This window comes from Canis aureus, chromosome 24 (genome assembly GCF_053574225.1).
Source record: "Canis aureus isolate CA01 chromosome 24, VMU_Caureus_v.1.0, whole genome shotgun sequence".
In the NCBI taxonomy this organism is placed as follows: domain Eukaryota; kingdom Metazoa; phylum Chordata; class Mammalia; order Carnivora; family Canidae; genus Canis; species Canis aureus.
The window spans coordinates 31269851-31295891 of record NC_135634.1 but is presented as its reverse complement, the minus strand read 5'-3'; the positions used below and the strand labels follow the sequence as shown (position 1 = coordinate 31295891).

The 26041-nt window shown below is 46.9% G+C and overlaps 1 protein-coding gene and 1 long non-coding RNA gene across 4 annotated transcripts in view; one reads left to right on the top strand and one right to left on the bottom strand.

The window, feature by feature from the left end:
* PTK2B (protein tyrosine kinase 2 beta) overlaps positions 1-26041 on the top strand; it is a 126448-nt gene that overhangs the window by 15102 nt on the left and 85305 nt on the right. The window lies entirely within an intron of this gene.
* On the bottom strand, positions 9726-11600 carry LOC144295996 (uncharacterized). The gene is made up of 3 exons (XR_013363134.1): positions 11552-11600; positions 10345-10418; positions 9726-9938 (listed from the first exon to the last, which is right to left on the bottom strand). It is a non-coding gene; the product is annotated as an uncharacterized LOC144295996 (long non-coding RNA).

Below are 26041 nucleotides of genomic sequence, written 5' to 3'. Positions count from 1 at the left end.
CTTCAACATGTGGATTATGGGGAGGGAGGGGTCACAAACATTCAGTTCATAACATCATCTTTCCCAATTAGACTATGAAAATCTTGGCAGTCACATGAGTCAGTGCCTGAATCCCCCCTCAGTGGGTATCGTGGAGGAGGTGTTCAATCAGTGTCTGCAGGATCACAGTGAAGGGCTGAAAAACAAACCAAAACGAACCAAGACCTGTTTCTTTGGCCCTTACTGGCCCCTGGTGCTTGAAATGTGTGTACAAAGGCCGAGGAGATGGAGAGGAGAAGGCATTTGCTGAACCCCGTCCATGGGATGCTGTGGCTGGGTGCCAGAGTTGTCGTGGGCTCATCAGCCTTGAAAATAATTTGATTACTAATCTCTATCACTCAGGGAACTACCACCCCCAGAGCTGTATTAAGAATGTTTTCCTCAGGCAAAAAATGTGCTGCCTTTGGAATCCAAGTCAGACACAGGAATTTCATTTTATGATTGATCCCCCTTCCTGCTCCTTCTTCTTCCTGCAAGTCTTCCACATTCCGTTCCTTCCAGATCTCTCAGTTGATGCACAGCCAGGCCCTTACTCTGCCCTCTCCAACACTCAAATAACTTCCAAAAGTAGTTTTTTTCCCCCAAGGTTGCCTTTTAGTTCTTGCTTTTAACCCCATCTCTGTCCAGTGAAGCCACCAGGCTGATGGTATTCTCATAGAAACCCTAAGGGACCCAGATAATCTCTGGGAACTCCTGTCCTCTGCTGTTTATAGCTATTTAATGACAAGGTCCCAGAATGTGCCTCAAACAGGTCACAACTTTATCTTCACAAACGTGCCGTTGATAACCGCTCTCCAACCTCTACCATATTCATTAATTGTGTTGCCTGCCTTCTGGGCTTCTTCTGTGTATGTGTGTGTGTATGTGTGTGTGTGTACCCTAAGGTTGGAGAGAGGACCCCAGGACTCAGTTCTTAACCCCACCTTTCACTTTCCAGGAAAATGGCAAGCACCTCAACTTACTTCTATGTGTGCCATCCCCCAACCCCTTATCCTTCCTTCACCGGCCCCTCTCCTCGCAGCACAAGCTTGGGCCTGATGGTTTTGCTCCTTTGACTATGGAGCAATCCAGTCTCCTGGTGGAGGCAGAGAAACATCCGGCCTGCACACAAACAATTCACCATCTATCAGCAGGCAGTGTTCATAATGGTTGGGAGCCAGCACTCAAACTCAAGGTGTGGCTCCTTACTTCCCAACCACGTGGTCTCCAGCACATTCTTAACCCCTCTGATCCTCAGCATCCCCACGTCCAAATGGCAATAACAGTAGGGCTCTTCTTAAAGTGATACTGCAAAGATTACAAAGAGACCATATATTTATGTATATAAAGCTCTTCGCGTTGGTGTGTCGCACGAAATGAGCACTCGATACATTCACTGGATATTATCAGGGCAGCAGTGTGTGTTAACTGCAGTTTCAGGCGGGGCCCCTGCCCCTTGTCTTGCAGTGAGGCCTGGCGGAGACTCCTCTCCACAGCCTGTGGCAGGTGGCCCAAGGTCCTGTGCCAGGCTCTCTGCCAGGCCGGTTTCTAGGGTCACTTCCTTGTGCTTCTCGCCACCTTCATGCTGCAGATCTTGTTCGGTCACATCACACCACGCTGCAGAACTCTGCTCCTTCACCTATTACCCCGAGTAGTCTAACCACACAGAACATTTATAGCAGAATTAGAGGGAGGAAGATGAGTGTTATGAAGAGTATCATTCTACTCTTTCTCTGGTCCCTCCCCCATCCTCCTTTCCGTCCCTCCCCCCTTCCTTTTCCAGAGCAATGAATAAATAAATACCTGCCCGGAGCCTCAACCCCTAATTGCAGTGATTTAGTGGAGTATTATCTGGGTTTATTGGGGCCGCTATAACAAAAGACTATGGACTGGGTGATTTATAAAAAACGGCTGTTTATTCCTCATAATTCCAGAGACTGGAAGTCCAAGATCAAGGCACCAGCAGATTCAGTGTCTGGTGAGGACTCACTACCTGGTTCATGGGCAGTCTTCTCTGGCTGTGTCCTCACATGGTAGAAGGAGTGAGGGAACTTGGTGGTGGGGGGGGTTCTTTCATAAGGGTGTTAACCCTATTCATAAGCTCCACTGTCCAGACTTAATCACCTCCTAAGGGCCCACCTCCTGAAACCATCCCCTTGGGGGTTAGGATTTCAACATATGAATTTGGGGAGAACACAAACATTCACACCACAGCAGACATATTCCTAAACAAATACAATTTTCTTCCTGGAGGAATTCTTTTACCCTCTCCTAAGGGAAGAGAAACCTCATCATCTTTGACATATGTTTAAGGAAAGAGGCTACCTCCTTGGGACAGGATTGCCTGGGCTGATATCTGGGTAACCCTGAAAGTGAACAGCGTGGTGAAAGTGGGGAGCTGCCCTCCACTGAGTGGACAGTGTGGCTGTTCCACACGAGGGTTTTAATGGCCTGGAAAACAAGATCTGCTGGGAAGAGAAGCCTGTTTCCCTGCGAAGGCAAACTGAGCCTGGGCTGGGTTTTTACTGCTTATGAGGGAAGCTGTTGCTTTCCAAACTGTAGACCTGACCTCCTGCCAGTGGGGTGTAAGCACTGATTCGACCAGGAGAGGTGGACATATTGCACACAGTTGATTCAGCCACAAAAAAAACAAGCAGAACCTATGACAGGGTTGATACAAATGTGGGAAGATGAGTCAAGTGAAAACACATCTTTTTGTGGAGGAGACCAGGAGCTCCTGAGCCCAGGGGTACGGTGAGGGTTCTGGGCTCTGTGGCCAAGTTTGAGAACCAGGGGAGGCTCATACCAATGGCTGCAACGTGACCAATCTGTCATGCACCAAAGGTATCCAAACTCCCCGGTCCCCCAAATGAGGCTCACTTCTCACACCTTTGCCTGGAGAGCTCTGTGTTCCCACTCAAATGTTCTTTGTTCCCTCTGGCCCCTTCACATTTTTGTTCTTCCTTTGAAACCCTCCTCAGCTTTCAGGGTGCCACCTCCGTGAGGCCTTCCTGATAGGCTCTTGCCTGTGGCCAGGGTAAGTGGGCTGTTCTCCCTGTTCTCCCGGCACAGCGCCTTGGGTGATGGTGGCCACCCTCCTCCTTCCAACTCCCAGTGGGCCCTGTGAGATCACCTTCACTGACCTCAGCTTGGAAGGTCTCTGGCCTGCAGGAAATTCTCCATATTATCTTTAAAAATCCATTAAGCATGCCATTAGGGGCAGTTCACTGCAATCCAGAAGCAAAGGTGGACCTGATTCAGCTACAAGTCTGGCTGCTCAAGACCCCAGCAGGTGTTAGGTGTAGTTTGCGTTTCCCATTCGCAGGTGGAGGAAGAGAGAGCCCAAGAAAGAGGTTCCACGGATCCATATTTTTACTCGATTCTCATAGAACGACTTGCTCTCTGCTCACCTTGCTGCTTGAGTAATGGAAGAGAGAATGAGGAGTCTCCCTGGGTCACAGAAAAGTGGAACTTCCCAAAGGACCAGACCTGCCTCCATGAACACAGAATGGCTTGGGAAAGGAGCAAGTGGACGGATAGCTCAAGTGACCTAGTCCAAACCCCATCTTATAGAGAAAGGTCTTCTTTTCTTTGGACACCTGTGAATAGTATCTCATACAGAGAACTCATCAGTGTTGGCAAACTGTTATTGCTAGAAGGTTCTTCCTTTCACTGAGCTGAGTTCTGAGAGAGGCACCACCTACCTATTATTTTCTGATCCAGGCTCAACATGAAGAGCAGTTTTCCCTCTACCTTGCATGGTTTCCAGATGCCCTGCCCTCCTGGCTCTCTACCTCTGCATCAGTGATTTTGTCACCATTTTAAAACGTTTACAGCCAGCAGTAGACACGGCACTCCACAAGAAACAAACCCCCTTCACTGCGATCCCTACTCTCTTCATCACCGTGGACATCTCTCCCTTCTATCTTTTGTTGAGAAATATTTTGCTAATTACACTTAATATGTAAAACCACTACAAATGCCTTTAAGCTTGAATTCTTCTGCCTGGCTTTCATGGTGCCAGGAGTCCTCTGCGTTTTGTCTCTGGTCTCCTCCCCCAGCCTTGCTTCTCATCATTCTTGTGTTAGTCAGCTCGGGCTACTGTAACAAATAGCACCGACTGGGTGGTTTCAACAACAGACACTGATTTTTCTCACAGTTCTGGAGGCTGGAAGTCGAAGACCAAAGTGTTGACGAGGTTGGTTTCTTCGAAGGCCTCTCTCCTTGGCTTGGAGATGATCCTCTTCTCCCTGTGTCCTCACATGGTCTGTTCATGTCTGTGCTCATTCCCTCTCTTTATTAGGACACCAGTCATTCTGGAGTGGGGTGCACCCTAATAACCTTACTTTATGTGTCTCCCAGCACAGTCCCATCCTGAGGTACTGGGGGTTAGGACATCAGCATATGAATTTGGGGGGGAATACAATTCAGCCCCATAACAGTCTACTTTACCTTCATGTAGCTAAGCTGATCTTACCTCTTCTTCTCAGAACACACCCTTTATTTTCATCTCTCATGCCTTTGTTCCCGCTGCTGCTTCTCTCCTGGCTTCCCCTCCTTCTCTTTCGAGGTCATTCTTCCAGGAAGCCTTCATGCCAAGTGGTTGTCCAGTCCAGTTTAGACACCCACAGGGATGGGGAATTTCCTTTCTCCTGAACCAGCCCACTCTGCTTGCTTCAGTAACATTCCACCATAGCAATGTGGACCTAGAAAAGGCCTCAGGTTTCACACACACCAAAGGTGTTTTTCCTTTCATTTCAGATAAAATGATCTCCAGATAAATAAAATTATCTCTAGATAAAATGAGCACGGAGTAACATCTGGGGAAAAAAAGCTTGAAATATCCCGGAAGTTGAAAACTAGGGAAACTAGCTGCCTGAAACCTGTGTACTCTGAGGTACTCTTCTTGGGGAACAGTGTTAAACAGAACTTGGTTCTCTTCAAATATTGTGAATACTTAGATGTTTCCTCCCTTGTTCCCCACAATTCAGGAGTATTGCAATCTCCTCCTTGTTCCCTCTGCAAGACAGGGCTCTTCTGAACCTCACCTGCCGAGATCTCTCAGTCAAAACAAAATCAACGAGCCTACTTTCCTTTCCACTCCACTCTACAGCTCTTCCCCAGCATGCACACCCTCCACCACACACACCTCCTAGAGCTTCAGCCTTGTACATCAGCTTAATGCTGTTGCTTAGCAACCAGTAAGGGAAGTGTGATCACACCTCCCAGCACTGTCCATGGAGCACTGCAGACAATACAAACAGTTCCCTGGCTTCTCTCTGCAACTGAGGAAGGTAACTGTCAGAGGTGGCCAGCATTATGCTCCAGAGATTGGCTCATCATCCGGGGGCCCAAATTGGTTGCTGCGTAGCTTTTACTTGGCATTGGGTAATGTCTTTGTGGGGGTGGCTGGGTAGGTGGTTCTTGAAGGGCCGGATCTCTCTGCTTGCACTTGTTCTCAGGATGCCTGTGATGCAGGCAGGGCAGCTTGCAGAATCCTCTCTGCTCCCACGCAGCCCTGCCCTGCACCAAGCCTGCATCCCCCCAGCCACCAAGCTCCCTGCATTCTCTTCCATTTAGAAGTTGTTCTTCAGTGTTCTGGCACTGTCCTGCCCACCTCTCCCTACTTAGCCCTCTTGTTCTTTCAGTCCCTGGACCCTCTGCCTCTCAGATGCTCCTCTCTGGGACTAGACAACCCCAGCTCCTCAGATTGACCATGTCTCTGCCCCATCTCTGTCCCTTCCATTCCTTCCATCCCAGCCACGGACCATTGGGTCAGATGCCACACAAGTGGACTGAGGACCATCTTCTGCTCTCAATTGGTGTCCTGATCAGAAACTGGATGATTATGACTTGGAATCCCTGGGTGTCATGGAAAATGAAACGGTAGAGGAGGCAAGAGAGTATGTAGTCTGAAGACATATATTCCAGATCCCCTTCCCTTTTTTGTCATTATGGGATTTAGGTCAAGTTTTTTCAACCTAAGTGTTTGTTTCCTACAGGGATTGGAATATTGGCTTCACCGGGCTAATATGGCAATTACATGAAGTAACGAATAGAAGGAACCCAGTGAGATGTGTAGTATGTAGTTGGAGCACTGTAAGAGCCTTCTAGGTCTATGGTCTTCATTCTTCCTTTGGGACCTGCTTCTTCCTTGGGTGAAAACCAGTATGCCCATTAGATTCTGAAGAGGCAGTGGCATGCAATGACAAGAATGCTAGGCACTCAGTATCTCTGATCTTGGGTCCTACACTCGACAACCCTGAAGCTTCTTATGTTCATCTGTATAATGGAGCTAAGAGCACCTGTTTTGTCTAATGCACAGAATTACAGTAAAGCTCAAAGGAGAAAATATGTGTCAGTATCTTACACATTTCAAGATGTTTTACAAATTATAGAATAAGGATTATCTTGGACAAAACTGGTTCTATTTCTTCTCCTATAAAATGAAGGAGTTAGACTCCAGAATGTCTAAAACCCCCTTGACATCCTAAAATTGTAACAAACTGAGGCCTGACAGTCACTTGCCCTCCAAAGGCTTCATTGGACAGACTGGAATCCTTTTTCAGAGAGAGAGTATGTGTCTTGTGACTATAAGAATACATTGCCATAATACTTCCATTCCCTTATCCCTGGGGCCCCATGACCAAGATGGCTGCTCATCACCTAGTCAAAACCTCAGCCCAGGAATGTTCTAGAGGTTTCTTCTAGTTCTGGCTTGGGAATGTATATAGCTCTGTTCTTTTAATAAGGAAAACAAATGAGTCAAAACCTGCCCAAGGCGTGATAGAGGTACTGGGGAAGCAATCACTGGTGTAGGTGTTTGAAGTTTATGTCATGGATACTTCCATGATGGTTATGTGTTTAGTAGTGGCCTGGAAAAGATCTGAATTTGCAAACAGAGGATAGCTGAAACAAGAGATATTAGAGTGTGTAACATCAGGAATTTACAAGTAAGCCAAATGGAAGTATGACCAACAAATAGAATTTGGATATTGCTGAAATCCTAAAGGTTAGGAATTTCACAAAGGATGAACAGACATTTAAGGCACATTAGCATGGCCTTCAGTGAGACTCCTCCAGGCCATTATAGGCTCTCCTTATAAAGGGAATGCCAACAGGAAAGATGGGTGTTGCTGGCAGCTCTCAAAGCTCTGGCTTTGCTCAGAAGATCTATTTCTGAGCCCTTTGGGGAGGGAATGGGGACCTTCACTCAGGGACTTTGCTGTTACCCATCCTCCAATCACTGGAGTTCAAAGGAAAGATGAATAGAGTCTTCTATTATCTATTAAGGAGTTGGGAATTCCTGCTTCATAATAAAGTTGCGAAAGGTCAGATATAAGACAAGTGTCAGTGGTTAAGCTCATCATCAATAACTTCTTAAAAATATAGGTATCTGGTGGAGAAGCACTGGGGAGACAGATATGATCTATGGTATGTCTGGACCCATTGAGTAATTAGTCATAGAATGGGGAGATCGTTATGCCAGAAGGACCTTGGCAGTCACCCAGTCTAACCGCTTTGTTAACAAATGAGAAACATGTTAACATGTTAACAGTGGCTGATTTGGGTTTGTGGAAATGCGGGTGATTGTTATTTTCTTGATTGTTTCTTTCACTTTTCAAATAAAAATGTAGACATAAGAAAATGAAAAGGTGACTAGCCTGAGGTCTTGTAGCCCTGTAGCGGCAGAACTTGACTTGCTCCCAAATCCATTGACTTTTTGTCCTCTGCCTGTCCTGGGGCATTGCTTCTGAGGCTAGGATTAGGTTTCTGAAAAGATCTTTTGCAATAAGAATGCAAATCATGCTGTTTATCAGTCTTCACCATTTAAAATTTAACTTTAAATTATCAGTATTTTACAATTACCAGGATAATTTCATGAACAATTTTCTCTCAATTAAACCTAGACTTATTCTATGGGGAATGTTAAAAATAAAATGTCAATTGTAAGTAAATCTCTCAAAACACACCTGATTCTACAGAGTTAAAACCGCCCGCTGAAGAATAATGTGAAAATGGAACCTCTGTTTGATTTTCTTAACCCACATCCCACGTAGCCCATCCACTGGAGGAAAGAGAAATGCTGTTAATGGAGTGGTAAAAGCAGTGTGAATGCCATCCCCCGCAGAGGCTCCTGTGTACAGCTTTTGTTCTTGTGGTCTCTTCAATAAATATGACTCAGTATGCTGTTTGGGGCCCACTTCCCCTGGGCAGGGAGCTGACAGCAGTGCTCTGCTGTGCCCATCATGGGTGACTCAGGGGGCCTGCTTGGGGCCCCACTGGTCCAGCTGCCTGCCTCCCCCTGGCTGACCACGCTCCCTCTGCTCAGCACTGAGATTCCTGACCCTTCCCAGCTTGCAACATGCTCACCAATTAATATGGGTGGAGGCTTCCCACTGCCCCATTCTTTTTTAAAAAGTGCCATACACTAATCTTGACAAACTGCCAAAGTGTTTTTTCTCCCACCTACTCATCAATGGAGTCTGTGGTCTCCAGCATATGCATGAAACACAGAAGGCCAAGTAAAGGTCAGAATGTGTTCCTGTGTACAACAAAAACAAAAGACAGGAGAGGCCTCTCCTCCTCTAAATGCTTGTTAGAGCAAGAATATTGTATACTTCGTGTGTATAGGGGATGGATCATCTGGGCCAGCCCACACTTGTGAATTGGTTTTGGCTTAAACAACAAGATAAGAACTTTAACTTATTTGGATACACATTATTTTGATGCACATTATTCAAAGAGATAGTAAAATGCCCCCAGCATTTTCTATAACAAGAATAACAGAAAGTATTGAATAAGAAGAATTGGGTCTCTTTCCCCACAGTCACCTCAAGGAGATAGAGAAGCAGAGAACTGCATGCTCATGGGATTATCAATCTAGACTCAAGATTAAGTGGGATTTAATTCCAAAATATACTTATTTAGCACTAGAGAAGAGGCCTAGAGGTCTATAGCACAAATTTGCTATAGGCTACATGTCAGTGGGGTCATTGATGTTGGAGGCTGTGTTCTATAAGATGCAGAAGATAAATGCAATGGGGCAGGTGGAGGGAGAGCCACCACATCAGGCCAGTGAGTTACCCTTAGTCTGGAGGATGGCATGCCCTGTCCAAGAAAGTAGTGTCTTTGCCACAACACCTCAGATGCAGTGCCTGTTGCTTGCCAATCCGCTGTAGGATTTTTCTCCCTCATTCTCTTTTCATCTCATGAGATAGGAAGGACCCAGTTTGGCCTAGTTGTACACGTTGACCTATGCTCACGAGTAACAGAGCTTCTAACTCATTCACTCACAAGTGCTCTCTCTCCCTCATTTTCCCTCCCGTTCCCACTGCTATAGGGATACACACACACACACACACACACACACACACACCCCTACACACACTCATGTGTGCGTGCAATCATACTTTGGTTACCACAATACATCCCTGTATCTACCCTATGATGGCAGATCAGACTAAGACCAATGCTGGAACAAATGAGGCACCTTAGTGATAGGATTGTTCTGGGGGACAGGAGGCTCCTGGGGGGTGGGAGGTGGACATGATTTCCCACTGTTCATCTGCCTAAGGATGAATGGGAGCACCCACTCATTAAAACTTCAGTCACTTAGACCTGACTAAGAGTGGCTTTGGAAGATGTTTCTCCAGAGCAGAGAAATAAAGAGCATCAGCAGAAAAGAGCCTACTATTGAGAATGAAATCAAGAGAGGAAAGTGTCACCCTTTTTGTCAATGACAGAAAGCCAAATAGGGGATACACTGGCTCACATACCCATACTGAGTAAGATTGGGAAGCAGCTCAACTCAGGAACAAATGGAACTGGGATCTTAGACATGGCCAACTGTCCCCGGGTCTTCCCTTCCGTCTTTCTGGTCCTCACTGCATATTGACTTCATTCTTCCAAAACAACTTCTGCAAAACGCAGGGAACATAGGTGTTGATTGCTTCCAGGCTCTCACCTACAGCCTTCTTACCACAGGACAAAGCGTGTTTCCCTAGGCTAATGTTTAAAAAATGCCCCCAAACTCAGATTCATTTGGCTAAGACCATATGTCTATTTCTGGACCCATCCCCCCCAACCCAGGCCAAGAAGGTGGGATGCCATGTTTGCCCCAGCTTGAGTAATATGTTCCATGCTGTGGTCCAGAGCAGGGGGAAAAGGTAGAAGAGGTGGTCTACCACAATGGGCAGTCCCCACTAGAATGACTCAGTTGCTGTGGAAGAAGGAGTAGTTCCCTGCAAAGACAGCGAGTGAAATTCTCTGAAGAGGAGGAGTAGGAGTTGCAGGCAGACCAAACCATCAAGGGCCCCTGCTTACCATTTGCAAGCTTTGGTCCTGTAGCAGCTTGTGCTCTGTGGCTAGCAGGTGTGCCTGTTGGGAGGACTGTTAAACTTGAGAAAAAGAGGGAAATGGTGGCATCTGCAGTGCTTGGAAATTGATGAGGCATAATTATGTTATGGCTAGAACTAAATAAAACTTTGCAGAAAGAGCAAGCGGCAAGGTCATGAATTACACATCAATAAATCATTTCCATACTGCTGGACTGTTTGATAACAGTTAATATGTGAAAGAGATAACTGAGCTTGACTTCCTGGTCATGCTGTCCTGCTTATAGGATTTAACAGACCAGTTCATGGGTTGTTGGTTGTTCTTTCTTTCCTGGGCTGAGACGCCATGTCAACATCAGTGGCAATCTTCCCACAGAATCATCCCTGATTTTCAAGAATGGTATTTTTATTGAACTGCATGTGCCTACAATCGAAAGCCTGCCTTGCCGTTTTGTCTTGAGTGAATGGTGTTCTTAGGGTAAATGCCTATATTTTTATTCTCCCTCTTAACTCTTCAGGTGATACGTTTGTTCAAAAAGCATTTCAGTCCTTTAATACTTGGCAGGTGGGTGCCCAATAATGGCCTTTCAGAGATATATCTGTCTTCATCCAAAAATCTGTGGCTATTAACTTACAGGGTGAAGGAGACGTTGTAGATGCGATTAAGGTAAGGGTCTTGAGAGAGGGAGATATGCCAGATTATCTGGGAAAGTGGTGTGGCAACAGAAGGAAAAGTGACAAGAGAAGCAGAAGTCAGAGAGACAGAGAGAGAGTTAAATATTCTGCTGACTTTAAAGATGGAAGAAGAGACCAGGAGCTCATGAATGCAAAAAGCTTCTAGAAGCTGGAAAAGACAAGGAAAAGGATTCTCTAGAGAGTCCAGAAAGAACACAGCCCCGCTGGTACCTTAATTTCAGTCCTTCTGATCTCCTGAACTATATGATACATTTGTGTTGTTTTAAGCCACTCAGTTCTGTGGTCATTTGTCACAGCAGCAGTAAGAAACTAGTACAGCCACCTTTCTGGAAAGCAACTTGGCAGCATGTACTGAGAAATATCAAAGATCTTATGCCTTTTAACTCAGTCATTCTACTTCTAGGACTGTCTCTTATGACACAATCAGATATTCAGAAATGTCCTTACATATGAAGATGCCCATTACAGTATTATCTCTAATAGCAAAATCTTGGAAGTACCTGAGGGCCCTCCTGGTGGCATTATCTTTATTATGGTTAAAACAGTGCTTGAGTTAGAAATATGGTCCACCAGGCGATGACCATCCTCCTTTATGACATTGCTTCAGGAATGTGTTGTAATCACAGAGAGGGATGGCCTGCTTTAGAAAATGAGGATGGTTGTGAAGAAAGAAAAGACAGGGCCACCTGGGTGGCTGGGGGGGGGGGGGTTAAGCATCTGCTCAGGTCATGACCCTGAGGTCCTGGGATCAAGTCCCATAACGAGCTCCCTGCTCAGTGGGGAATATCCTTCTCTCTCTGCCTCTCACCCCACTCATGCTCCCTCTCTCTCTCTCTCTCTCTAAAATAAATACATAAAATCTTAAGAAAAAAGAAAGAAAGAAAGAAAGAAAGAAAGAAAGAAAGAAAGAAAGAAACCAACCATGGGACTGATTCGATGTTGCCTCTTAAGCATACTGATCCTGAGCCAGAGCTGAGGATACAGAGGCAAAGGACACATCAGGGATTATGGAGAGATGTCAGAGCCTGCCCCAGGAGATGGTTATCAACACAAAAACTTCTCAGAAAAGGTGATGTTCCATTTAAAACTTGAAGGACCAGTAGAAGTGAGCCATGGCTGAAAAGCCAATTCCTGGAGTGCAATTGTTTCCCCAGTCTGGGCAGGCACATCACTGAAAGTGGAGATAGAGCCTGGCTGTTCACCAGGAATTCTGAAGGGTCTAGCCACCCTCTTGTGAAAGAGCTACAACCAACAGCCAGAAACTGGAAACAACCCAGCATCCTCCACTGGGAACTGGTATATCCATACAATGAAATATTACTCAGCATTGAAAAGGAATAGACTGTGGGTGGATGGATCTCAAGGGCATTGTGGTTCAGGAAAAAAGTCAGTCTCAAATCCTTCCATTTATTAAGTAACATTCTTAAAATTATAGAGATGAGGGACACATAAGTAGTTGCAGAGATGGGGGCAAGTGTGACCATCAAGGGGGTTCTTTCATTGTGATGAAAACTATTCTGTGTCTTGGATGTGGAGGTAGTTATGCAACCATATATATGAGATAAGATGGCATGGGACTACACACACACACACACACACACACACACACACACACACCCATGTTAAAGGTAGTGAAAATGGAATTAGGTCTGTCGTCTCATCACAGTATTATAGCAATGTCAGTTTCCTGCACCACTACGGGAAGATGGGTCAAGAGTACAGGCACTCTGTGTGCCATTTTCGCAACTTCCTATGAGTTTATAATTATTTCAAAATAAAAAGTTAAAATCGCAACAGAAAAAAACTCCTCCATCTGATGACACTTTTTTGTCCCCAAGAATTGTTTCACCACCCAATAGTTTCAGGTCAATTTCAATTGGTGTTTAAATATCTCAGTTGCCCCCTGCATTCTAGACACCTGCTAATGACCATGCAGTATAGGGAAGTGATGGTAGTCCCTGATGTCAGAGGATTCTCCCCCAAATCTCCAGTGCTTTGGGCCACCTGGGCCTGCCTTCTCCCTCAGCGACCATCAGGAACATTTCTTCTCAACCACCAGCCTGTGAGGAAATTGTGCTTGCGAGACAACCTGGATATGTTGTGGGAACCTGGCTTTCTTCTCTCTCCTTTGTCAACTCTAGATAAGGAAGGGGCACTGGCCAGTGAACAGGCTGGAGAAAGGAGGAGCCTTTATTGGAGGGGAGCTTTGGGTGGAGTGAAGAGACTCCAAGATTAAGGGTGATGGTGGAGTAGGTGCTTTGGCGCGATGGGAATGGCACAGGCCGGGAGTATCTGAATTCAGTCACTTAGTCAGCAGATGTCTTTGGGTTGCTGTAACAAAAATGCCAGACACATGGCTTAAACAACAGACATTTATCTCTCACAGTTCTGGAGGCTGGAAATCCAAGAACAAGGTGCCAGCAGATTCTACATCTGGGGAAAGGTTTCTTCCTGGTTCATAGACTGTCATCTTTGGCTGCATCCTCACTTGGTGGAAGGGGTGCTCTCTGGGGTCTTGTCTCTAAGAATGCTAACTTCGTTCATGAGGGTTCCACCTTCATGACCTGATCACCTCCCAAAGGCCTCACCTCATAATACCTCCATGTTGGGGGTTAAGATTTCAACATACAAATTGGAGGAGGGTGGAACTCAAACATTCAGTCTATAGCAGTGGGCATTTATCAAGTGTCTAATCTATGCTAGTCCCTAGTTTCACAGACCGAGAGGACAGGGAGAAAAACAGTCCCTGACTTCACGGAGATTACCTTGGATGGTCTGAGTTCATTCGCTATTGCTCACTAGTCTTGTGACCTCTGGAAAATTCCTAAATGTCTTTGACTTTTAGGTTCTTTTCTGTAAATTACAGTTACTATTCCAACCTCTTTGGATTTCCGTGAGGTTGCATAAGATGGTGCGTAAGTGCCTAGCACAAGGTCTTAAATGTAGTGGGTGTTGAGTTTTTCCATTAGTTCTCCCTGTCCTCCCTCTTTACCCGCCTCTATATAGATGGCTTACAGCCATCTGAGTCCCACCAGGGCCGCACAGGGCTGTAGGCATAGCTCAGTCTCGAAGGTTCTGTTGAATTGAATGCACTCTACAATTCTGTAGTGTGCAGGCCCAAGTGAAGTTGGGAAATAGAAACTTCTTTTTTTTTACTTCCGTTAATATTTTGCTTTATATTTTGAATTCTTTGCATTTTGGTTACTTATTATTATATCTTCTTGGCCAATTTATCCCTTTTAAAGTCAATTCCCTATAATCATGTTTTTATTTTATTTTTTTTCAAATTGAGTTTGTTGCCTTAGATCTCTGCATCAACTCTCTCCTCATTTAGTGATTGTCTGGCTGATACTTTTCTACCCCCTTATTTTCAACTTTTCTATGTCTTAATGTTTTAGGTTTGTCTTTTATGAACTACAGAGAGCTCGATTTTCAAAAAAATTGAGCCTGAGATCCTTTGTCTTTTAACAGTCAATTCAAGCTTTTTAAAATTTATTAAGACCTCTTTATTTATTAAGACATTTCTGCTATATTATTTCATATTTGCCTTTTTTCCTACCTTATTGCTTCTCAGGAGATTGACTGTGTTTCTTTTATTTCCTTCTTTTCGCCCTCCTGAGAAGTTATATATTACAATTCTATTATTTTAATTATTTTGCTCATTTTTGGCACATGACTTGAAAATCTCCCATGGTCAATATTGTTGCTCTTCTGTCTAAGTGGAAAGACCTTATGAGGCTCTGACCGTAATCTTTTTCCTTCTGTTTTCCAAACTACTGTTAGCTCGTGTTTTCATGTTACCAACTTTTCAACATTCTCCTCCCCCATGTACCCATGAGGATCATTAACTTGGACTTCTCATAATATTTTTTTCTCTATTTGAATATTTCAGATATACTTCCTGTAGTCCTGGATTTTTCTTTTTTTCCTTTTTTAAAAAATTTTTATTTATTTATTCATGAGAGACACAGAGAGAGGCAGAGACATAGGCAGAGGGCGAAGCAGGCTCCCTGTGGGGATCCTGATGTGGGACTCCATCCTAGGACCCCGCAATCATGACCTGAGCCAAAGGCAGACTGTCAACCACTGAACCAACCAGGTGCCCTAGTCCTGCATTTTTCTATTAACTTCAGTTCTTGATTGTCTAGTCTATAATTTCCATCTGCTGAGCTTCCCTCAGTGATGATTGCCTACCTGAGTGGTTTATCATTTTGAATTGTGTGTGTGTGTACATGAGGGGGGGAAGGGGGTCCCCTGTACTTCTTCTGATTAAGCAAGTGTTATGCGGAGTTGTGCTTTTTCAGAGGAAAAATCTGAATCACTTGTTACCACTTCTGGATTTGTTTTTATTTTAATTGCTAGGGTTACGCTTCCCATCCCACATATGTAGAATGGCACAGGTTTAGGTTTTTAATTTCTTTCTTTTTTTAAACTGGGCCCTGGTGGACGTCAAGCTTTCTCACCTCCGAAGGCTGGTGAGCAGTGTTTCTGGTGCCCTTCTCATAATCACATCATCAAGGCAGCTGTTCATTCTCTGTGCTGAGTCCCTGCTTCTTGAGGATCTGCAGCTGGATGACACTACCCACGCATGCATCAACCCACAGCCCCAGCTCCCAAGGTGTCCATAACCTTAATTTCCACTCAGTGCTCTAGATGTGAGACCCCTCTCTTTTCTAATACCTGCAAATTTCCTCTTTCCAGCTCTGGTGTAATTGCAATTATTTTTGTTACGACTTACCCAGCATTTCTAGACGTTTGGAGTGGGATGGGCCTCAGCCACATTAGGTCAATTTCTCACTGTTACTATAAACCACACGTTTCCACACAGGTGGAAGATCACTTTTATTTTATCAATCAGCCAATGTCATCGAGTCGGCTAGATTCTAGGGTGAGAATCTCACAGTGCTGAGTAAAGAAACTCCATCTTCCCTGCCCTCCCAGAACTTAGCATCCAAAGAGAGAGACCAACTTGTGTCCAGTGGTCTAATGAATAAACGTAAATTTGCAATTCTGGCAAATGCTGCTAAGGAAAGGCACACTGTTGTAAGGCGGTAGATGCTTCAAGCAGGGCCTAACTCAGCCATCAGTAAGGAAAGAAGAAGTCAAGATATCACGAAAACCAGAGGACAGCCTAAAGGAGGAGCTCATTACCAGGGGCAGGGTTGTCCCCAGGACTCTCCCTAACCCCCACCATTGCTGTATGAGCCTGATGACCTGGGAGCCAACTTTCTTCCTGACCGAGTGGCAGGAGCTCAGGGTGATTAAACCTATAGGTACAGGCTACAGAGGCAGGGGTAAATGTGGGGGTGGGTGTCAGGGGCAGGATTTCCCCTGGCTGGATGCCCTAAAGCGCTATGCACTATGAAGAAAAAAAAAGGATGTGAAAAACTTGTGTGAAGACCATTGCACCTGGTATATTTTGACTAGCAGGAAGGAGGGACAAAAAGGTCAGAACTGTATTTCTTTTGCCCTCTGGGTCTAGAGAGGGGAATTTCTTCTTCCAGATGATAATCAGGAAGAAAGGGCCCCTCATTATTCTCTAAATACAACTTTTGGTCATTCAAATAGTCAGTGGAGTGATGAAGGGAAAGGTGATGAGGATTTGGCTTTTTAAAGGAAAAGAACCCTGGGCTGGGAGATGCAGGGCGCTAGCTCTCTCTCTGACTGCCTGGTGGGACCTTGCATAAGGGGCATCTGCTCTGGAAAATTAGAAGGTTGCTCTAAGGGAGCTGGAAGGACCCTTCTATCTCTGGGATCCAAGATGGGCTCCCCAGGGGGCATGGGGTGCTCATGAGGGCCCAGCTGCCCTGTTTTTCCAGGGTTCCCAAAGAGCTACAGCTCTGCAGCGCCTCTATACTCAGCTACCCTGGGCTTCGGAGGAGCCTCCCGCTCACCTCCCCACCCCTTACTTCCTGCCACTGATAACACCCACGATCCAACACCCTCCCTCGGGAATCTTTCTCCTCCTCACATCCATCTCCACAGCCAGCTCTGCCCAGTTGTGGCAAGAAAATGCAATCTCTGCTCACAAAACAAGAAGTTGAGTATGCATCTTTTTGTGTTTTTGGTGTTCACTCGCCTGCCAGGATCAGGGTGGAGGGGAGGAGATGCCCAGATCTCCCTTTGGAACTTCCTTTTATGGATACGAATTGCTATCCAATCCGTGGTAGGCCTGTTCTAATCCAGGTCAGGCCCCGAATCTCCTAGAATCTCCTATCCATTCGTTGACCGGTTCATCATCCCTGAGGCAGGGCCAGTGGGAGTGGAAAAGGTAGAGCCTGTGGCAGTGCTGGGAGCCTGTAATTCCCAGGGGCTCGTCCCTCCTCCCCTCTCCCTCCCTCCTCCGGGCCAACCTGATCTCTCCTCTCCACTTCCTGGGCGTGATTCACCCTCCGGCTCCCTGTCAGTATGGCAGGTATGTGTCATTTCCTTATGCTGGTGAGACCTAGACTTCCAGAGCTCCTCCTCCTGCCCTGCGATTGCTCTAAGTCAGATTGAAAAAGCACCGAAACCCTGAAGCCCACCTCACCATCCTATTAGGGATTTATTGATGGGATGCATTTATCACCCTCGAGGGAGGCTTTCTGTGTATTCACTTAGGAATTTGGGAGGAGCTGGGGCCTTAGACTGTCCATTTCATCCTGTTTACTGCCACCCCTCCCCTGCCCCCCAAAACTGTTCTGCTCTCGCCTCACCTTCCCCCCATCAATGCTTCCATGAGATGCTTTGGCCTTACAGGTCACCCCTTTGCAGCAGCCTGCCCCTTCCTGGGGAGACCGGTGGGTGGAAGCTGAGCCCTGGGATTGGGCAGGAGGGCCCCACATCGTGAGGCCGTCGCTGCCATCCAGGTCAGGGCTTCTCTGTCAGACCAGAACGAGAGCCAGTGGCAGGCAGAGCTATTTGCATGTGAAATCTAGAACCACTAGATGGAAATGAGGTTCAGTAAATGTTGGCATGTCACTGCTGTGCCAGCACTGACCCACTTCTTTGTGACAGAGCACACCCACGATGCCCACATGGCCAGAGTTTGGCTGGGAATCCTTGTTATATCAGCTCTCAAGGCAGCTCATCCAAGGAGATCACTCCTGGTCCCTTCGTGGTGGAAAATGAGAGAAAGTACAGAGTATCCCTCTGGCCCTGAGAGAAGAGTCTCCCTATTGGGGTAGGGACTGGGAGAAGAGACAGCTCATTCCATCAGGCCATGGTACTTCTGTGGTCTTGGATGCCACTCTGAGGGCACCATCTTCAACCAGTGGGACGGACCTTGCTAAAAGTCTCAAGGGGATTGAGGGATCTGAAGATCTTCTCTTGGGAGAACTATTTGAAGAACTGAGTAGTTTAGAGTAAAGAAAACCAGAAGGAGCAGAGAAGCAGTTTCTCACGCTGATGGGCTCTTAGGTGAAAGAGAGATGTGTTTTGTAACATGTGTGTCCAGAAGGCAGTCCCAGGAAGTCACAGAGAAGTGTATTTGGGCTGAATATAAAAGAAGGCCTTCTTATCATTGGAGCTCTGAGCAATGGAACAGGCTGCTAGCATTTTGAGACAGCAAGTGCCTTATTACTAGAAGAATCCAGGGGAAAGGTGGCCGAGAGGGCCTCTCCTGCAGAGCACTGAAGTCTGGACCACCTGGCCTCTGACGGCTCTTCCCACACAAACTAAGCCTGTGGAGTTTCTGATTCCCAGCTAACGCTGCCCTCTCTCCTAACTCCACGATGCTCCCGGAGCACACCTTCATCTTTCTCATCACAGACCCTCCCTGAGCAAGACAGAGGTGAGCTCTGTGCCTGGAGTGGACTGTGTGATGGCTTTTGGCAGAAGCCCCAAAGGGACCCCTGGCTGGCCCAGTCAGAAGAGTGTGCTGACTCTTGATCTTGGGGTTGTGAGTTCAAGCCCCTTGTTGGATGTAGAGATTACTTAAAAAGAAAATCTTTAAAAATAAAAAAAGAAGCAGCCCCAGAAAGGTCTACCACGTGCTGAGCTGGTACAGCCACTAAGGAAAGTGTTTCTGTTACATGTTTCTGTGGATTCTTAATGGTCATCTCACCCACCCCCGGTCCTGTGGGTCAAGATTACTCTCCCTCGTGCTGCAGAGGAGGAAGTAAGGAAATAACCAGACCACTGCAGGGCTAAGATTAGGCCTGGAGCCTGCCTTCCTGTTCCCGGCCATGGAGTGCCTGGGTGCCTTCAAGCTGAATCCTTCAGGCAACTCAAACAGCTGCCCATCGTTGTCCCATTTTACAGAGAAAGAAGCAAAGGCTCAGAATACCTGGAACTGATGCTGGCTGGCCAGGTCCGAGGACCCACAGGGGTTCCCGCAGAACCAGCCAAGAGGATCCCTGGGTGTGCTGTGCACAGGATAGAAATTAAATGCGAGCCAGCAGGAGGTGAAGGCAGAGTTGGCTGAAAGGAGAGAGAGCGCTGGGACAGAGTGTCTGGGAGACTCAGAAAGAAAAGGAGGGAGTCTCGTCTTTGTTCAGGGTCTGGGGTTTTTCTTGAGGATTGCAGGCTGGTGTACATGCTCTCTCAGGCATCCAGAACCAGTTAGAACAAGGACAAGGGCTCAGGTGCCCTTGGAGCCTGGGCATCTTGGTGTTGAGATGTCTAGTACCAGTGGTCTGGAATATGCCTATGATCGCTTCCTCTGATCATTCTCCCCTGATCCTTCCTTAGATGATATCCATCCTAGAGAAATCATTAGCTCCTTACAAGGAGTTATTGCTCTCCCTTACAAGGATGACGTATACCATTTACATCATGAGGCATGTATAAAGTGGGGGTGCGGTCCTAGAATGAAGAGAAGCAGGAAAAGGAGCCCAAAGCAGATTTTTATGGAGTCCTTCATTTCCTTCTCTTGAGTACTGTGTTCTGTGATGCTCTAGTAAGGGACAGAGCTATGTCATACCTCCTCCACCAGGAGCAAGGGACATCCCACAGGCATGCAAGGAGGGGGCCCCATGTCCCCACAGAGCGTGTGTGCTGGGGGACTGGACCGGGGCCATTCGATTCCATACTCCTGGGTGAATGACGGCCAACTCCTTATATTCTAGTCCCATGCTAAATACATACTCAGGTGAAAAGTGCATTAAAGGTATTTTCCTGGGAACCCGGGTGGCTCAGTGGTTGAGCGTCTGCCTTTGGCTCAGGGCGTGGTCCCTGGGTCCTGGGATTGAGTCCCACATCAGGCTTCCGCATGGAGCCTGCTTCCCCCTCTGCCTGTGTCTCTGCCTCTCTCTCTCTCTGTCTCTCATGAATAAATAAAAAAAATCTTAAAAAAAAAAAGGTATTTTCCCAGTTTACAAGGAGCCTACGGTCCAAAAGAGTGAGCATAGCATGCTTACAATAGGCAAGGAAGGAAAGCTTTATGACACAGATGCACCTGGAAGTGGGCTTTGCAAAAAGGAGCCTTAGATAGGCAGACATAGGGGGACATGGAGATGAGAGTCATTACATTCTGTGCCTCAGGCACCAAACAGAACTGCACCCATAGATTCTTGAGCTCCTATTAAGCAAGCATGATTAGCCCTCCCACTTTCTCTACCCATCCGGGGATGGGCCCAATCCCAAATAGAACTTTCCAGCCCAACTTTTTAATCCTCCTACTTGATGAAGAGCCTCACCAGGCTCCAGTTGACTGGAGAAGGTTGTAGGTGACATGGGATCCCCCTCCAGCGGCTACCAATTCCTGTGGATTCTATCTCAGACATCTCCCTTTGTCTCCTCTTTATTTTTTTTTATTTATTTTTTAAAATTTTATTTATTCATGAGAGACACAGACAGAGAGGCAGAGACATAGGCAGAGGGAGAAGCAGGCTTCCTGTGGAGAACCCGATGCAGGACTCCATCCCAGGAGCCCAGGATCACGACCTGAGCAGAAGGCAGACGTTCAACCACTGAGCCACCCAGACGCCCCTATCTCCCCTTTATTGTAACCTCCTATCCTGGGCAAGACTTCACTTCACTTTTTACCTGTTTGCCCACGTTCCCTCTCAATTTTGCTGAGACACTCCCTGCCCACCTCCCCCTTACAAACCTATCCAAACATCCGTGCTGCCCTCCCCAATCAGATGAGGGTACTCCTTTCTCTCCGACTGCTCCCATGTGTGTAATTTGATTTGTGCCTCTCCTGTGGCACTCACCACACTCTGCCCTGTGGAATTCATCTATGGACGCATCTGCCTGTCCAACTAGGTCCTTACGTTCCTGCCTCAGACTTTGCTCACCTTTGGATTCTTTGTCCTGTCTGCCCAGTTGGCGGTACTCACTGATGTTTGTTGACTGATAATGATCACTGTCCTTGTACCTCAGCCTCAGGCTGAGGGAGGACAGAAGGAGACCCTGGAAAAGTAGCTGACATAACTTAACCCGAGGCGGGCGTGATGAAGCACATGCTTTCTATGGGGGGAAGAAAAAAAAAACAATTTCGAAAGAAGAGGGACCTGCCAAAGCCCTGGCTGCTTTTCCCCACAATCTGAAAAAGTCCTATATGTTTCCGTGAAAGATGGTGTGGTGTGCTGGTTAAGGAAGTACTGGTTGATGACAGATGTGCCATTTCCTAACTCTGACATTGAGAGAGTTATGTTAACTTCTGTATGCCTTAGTTCCCTCATGTGTAGCATGGCAGGAGAATAATAGGACTGACCTTTCTGTTTTGTTTTGAGAATTAAGTTAGTCTTTGTGGCTAGTACATTAAAAAGTCCTGAGAGATGTCTATTATTGTATTGTATTGTATTGTATAAGATATTATTTATTTGAGAGACAGAGAGAGTACAGGAAGAGGGAGAGAGAGAAGCAGACTACCTGCTGAGCAGGGAGCCTGATGTGGGGCTCCATCCCAGGACCCCAGGATCATGACCTGAGTCGAAGGCAGACACTTAACCAACTGAGTCACCCAGGTGCCCTAGATGTCTATTATTTTAAAGTTATCATTACTAAAAGCCTACGTCTCCTAGAAGGCAAAAAGCACACATCTGAAAATTAGGGAGGCAGGAAATGCCCCTCATAATGGGGATCGTTGGGCCAAATGGTTGGAAATCTACTTTCTGTCAAAGGCCACAAAATGACCCCCTGGAGGACTAAGATACGGGATACAGAAATGAAAGACTGCAGAGTCCAGAGAGAAGGACTCCATTCCAAACAACCACCCCAAACATGCCTTATGTTTTTATAGTATTCTCCGTTGATACTGCCCCAGGAATATGAGAACTCTGGCCATCACCCCTGGCAACACCTACCACATCTCTTCTTTATGCTGCCTCATTCCAAACATTCCAACGAAGCTTCTCAGATGCTTTTTCAAATAAGACAGTGACCCACCTGACATTCCACTTCCTACAATCTGCGATCTGCGGGAAATATGAAACCCAAAGAGGCAGGTCAAGACTAGGAACTTGAGTCTTAAGGATTATCCAAATCATATTCTAGAAGATCTCCGGGTACTCTATTCCATCCCTGACCCTAGAATTAGTGCAGCCTCCCTGAGGACAGGCACCCTCTCAGCGCCTCCCACCCCCTTAAATCTCTCCATCTGCCACAATCTGAATGTGTACCCCCCCCTACAAATTCATATGCTGAAATCCTGCCTCCCAAGGTGATGGTGTTAGGAGGTGGGAGCCTTTGAAAGGTTATTAGGTCACAAAAACAAAGCCCTAATGAATGAGACCAGTGCTCTTATGAAAGAGACCCTAGTGGGCTCCCCTCCCTCACAGAGGACACAAGAAGGAAACTGTACCCTGGAAGAGGGCCCTCATCTGACCTTTCCGGCACCCCAATCTCAGACCCCTAGCCTTTAGACTGTGAGAAAGAAGTGTCTATTATGTATAAGCCACCTAGCCAATGTATTTTGTAATAACAGCCCTACCATCTCAAGTGTTCTCGGGGCAGGTCCACCTGCCCCCTGGGGGAGAGGCTGTTTACGTTTTTCCAGGGCTTTGGACTAATTCCCATCCCTCCTCCTTCCTAGCACCGCAATGTTTTCTGCTAATCTAGTTTGTTTCATAGTAAAAGGTACAGTCTCAGCAGGCAATATCCAGCTTCTAGATTTGGGTGCTCCGGGTCTTGAGGCGGCAGGCCAGCCTTTGCCTGGTTAAGTTGAGGAAGTCTTTCTACTGCCTAGACCGGGGCCTGCCAGAAATCCTACAGGGTTCATTCATTGTAGGCCAAGTTCAGGGCAGGCAGAGACTTCTAACCTCCTGCATTTCTCCCTCTGTTACCTAATCTCACTCCTGAGGAGACAGTTCCTGAGCAGGGGGTTCCTCTGCAGGTCATCCTTTGCAATATGCAAATAGCTTTGACTGAGTCTGTATCCCCGAGGGTGGCAGGAAGTCCCATTTGAAACTTCTGAGCATGTACAACAGAGGCTGGGAAGTGGTCCTGCCAGTTTGGGTCCTGCCAGTTTGGGTCCATCAGGGGGTCTTTTTTGTTCATGGTGTGTGTGTGTGTGTGTGTGTGTGTGTGTGTGTGTGTGTGTGTGGAGAAGAGAGGAGAGGATGTTGCCGGGCAGGAAGTGAGCTCAGGGACTGTGCCAAGGGGACTGGGTTGCTACTTTTAGTAACACTGGGTGCACAGAAGAGGGAAGGCGAGGCTAGATGGCAGCTTACTGGCATTTGAATCCTCAGTTCAAAGGGGTAGAAGTTCCCTGAAAACAAGATTGGAAGCCCTCTGGATTAAAAAAGAAGGAATATCAAAATAAGGTGACAAATATCATGATGTATTTTAAATATTTTCACCAGCTAATAATTTTAAACACACATACACAGAGTGTCTTCATGAATGGACTCATTTGGAAATAACATCAGGGGCCCTTTATCCTGTGTGCCTGAGCCCAAAGGCCCTTGTAGGCCTTGGGAGTGACCCAGGCTTCTCTGAGAGACTCTGTCAGAAGCATAGGGAGGCTGATGGGGGACCTATAATTCTGACCTGTTAGAGAGTCCAGAGCATGTGTCCTGGAAGGCAGAGATGGTAAGGGGCTGAAAGAATCAACCATGTGAGTGTCTGGGCTTGTCCAGGTGTCCCTTCTCAACCAGATATCCAGCTAGGCAGAGACACTTGCCCCTGCAACGAGCATACAAGGCATTGGTGGGGAATCTCTCAGCAGGGTCTTGTTGACTTCTCATGTGGAGCTGGGGGACTAAAGCAGGTCCTGCTGAATGGGACATGGTGGATTCAGGCTCAGGTTGGGCCTCCCCAGTGGGTGGGATTGGCCTTTCTGTGGATCCAAACCCATACTGTTCTTGTTACTGGGTGTAGGGAGCTGGAGACCATCATCTCATACTGGTGGTTTTCATGAGGACTGATGCCTATGTTGGCTTGTTTCCAAGGGAGATAAGGAATGGGAACAGCTTTTCCCCCAAACGACTGATCTCTCTGCTTCCCTCCCACTGAGCCCTCTTCTCAGCTGGGCTTTACCCTTAGCCACTCATCCTTGGCCTGCCATGCTTCATTCCGTGGGAGCCCCCCATCCCTGACACCTAACCAAGTTCCTCTGGATGATTTTCCATCTGCTTATCCCCTTACCTTGCCCATTGGCTATAAACCCCCAGCTGGCCCTGCTACATCCAGAGATGAGGTTAAACTCCCTCCCCTATTGCAATAGTACTGGATAAAGTCTGCCTCCTGGCTTAACTTTATCTGGTGCATTTTTTTTTCTTTGTGACTGCACCTGCATTCACACAAACTGTTAACGCAGCATGCTTCACAAACACTGGTTCTGTTGGGTTGTCTCATTATCTCTCCTGTACACTGAAAGGCTGCTGGGAAAGGCTACTCAGGTCTGAGGAGAAGAAAGCCATTTGTCAGACCCGGCCATGGAACCTGCTTCAGGGAAGAGCTGAACGTTGTCACTGAGGCTGCAAGTGACTGAGGGGCCATGCTCTACTCTGCAGCCAGCCAGCTCCGTATTATGTCCTGGGGACTCTAGAAAGACCCACCAACTGCCTCAGGCTGGGAAGATGGAGGAAGGGAACTGGCAGGGCGAGAGGAGAAAGGCCCCCAGGAGTGTCTCCCTTCTAGGCTCTTCTCTGCTCCTGTCCCTTGGCAAGGGCTGTTCTAACCTTGGTTCCTGCAGAAGCACTCTCTGTCATTAGAGGCGGTTCTCAGCATATCTATTTTGGAGCTGCAGCTGGTTGCTTCTCAGAATAAACAGAGCTGTGATATTGGGATAAAAGAAGAAAGGAATATCTTCTCTTTATGCCCGCCCTCTTCTCAATGTTTTCCAACCTCCACTTCCCTCTTCTAGAAGGCCTTGCCCTGAGGCCCTTCCCCTTCACTCCCTGACCAGTGGCTCCCCTGCTGCCATCTTGTAATCATGAGATCCCCCCGTCACCAAGCACATAGGGGCCCCTGTTCTGGCCGGTCCCTGTGCTAGGCTCAGGGGCTCCAGGGCCTTCAAAGAACTCAATGTCAAGCAACACAGAGTTCATGTATTAAGGATTTGCATCAGAGAATGTAAGAGCTGGTCTAGCCCCAAGTGAGGGTTTGGATGGAGCAACCAAGATCCGCACTGGAGGAAGTGCTCTGCTTGGGGTCTCAGAGCTCCTGGCAGGTAAGGAAGGAGCTAAAACATTTTGACTATGCAGCTTTCCTCGCACCTTTACTATGTCATGACCAGAATGGTCGTATTGTACGACAATCACTGAAATGGGAGCCTGATGCTTCAAGGACAGAAAGAGAAATCAGACTATTGTTTGTTTTAGACAAAACAGATGTGTATTTTTGGACTGAAATGGCTTCCGTGTGGGAGCAAGGCAATCAGGGATGTTTTCCAGATACTTGGGTGTGGGAGGGTCTGGTCATTAAGGAGCAGATGAAGAGACTTGTGTATGTGGCCCCATTCGACGTCAAGCTACTAATGGTCCCTCATTTTGCCTTCCACCCCAAGTGGGTTCCCATGATTGCCCACATGATTGTTTTGGTCTCTTTGGAACCCTTCCTTCACTGCTTTTATCTGTCAACCTGCTGTGTGGTTTGACCCACATGGGGTTACAGAGGCAGGG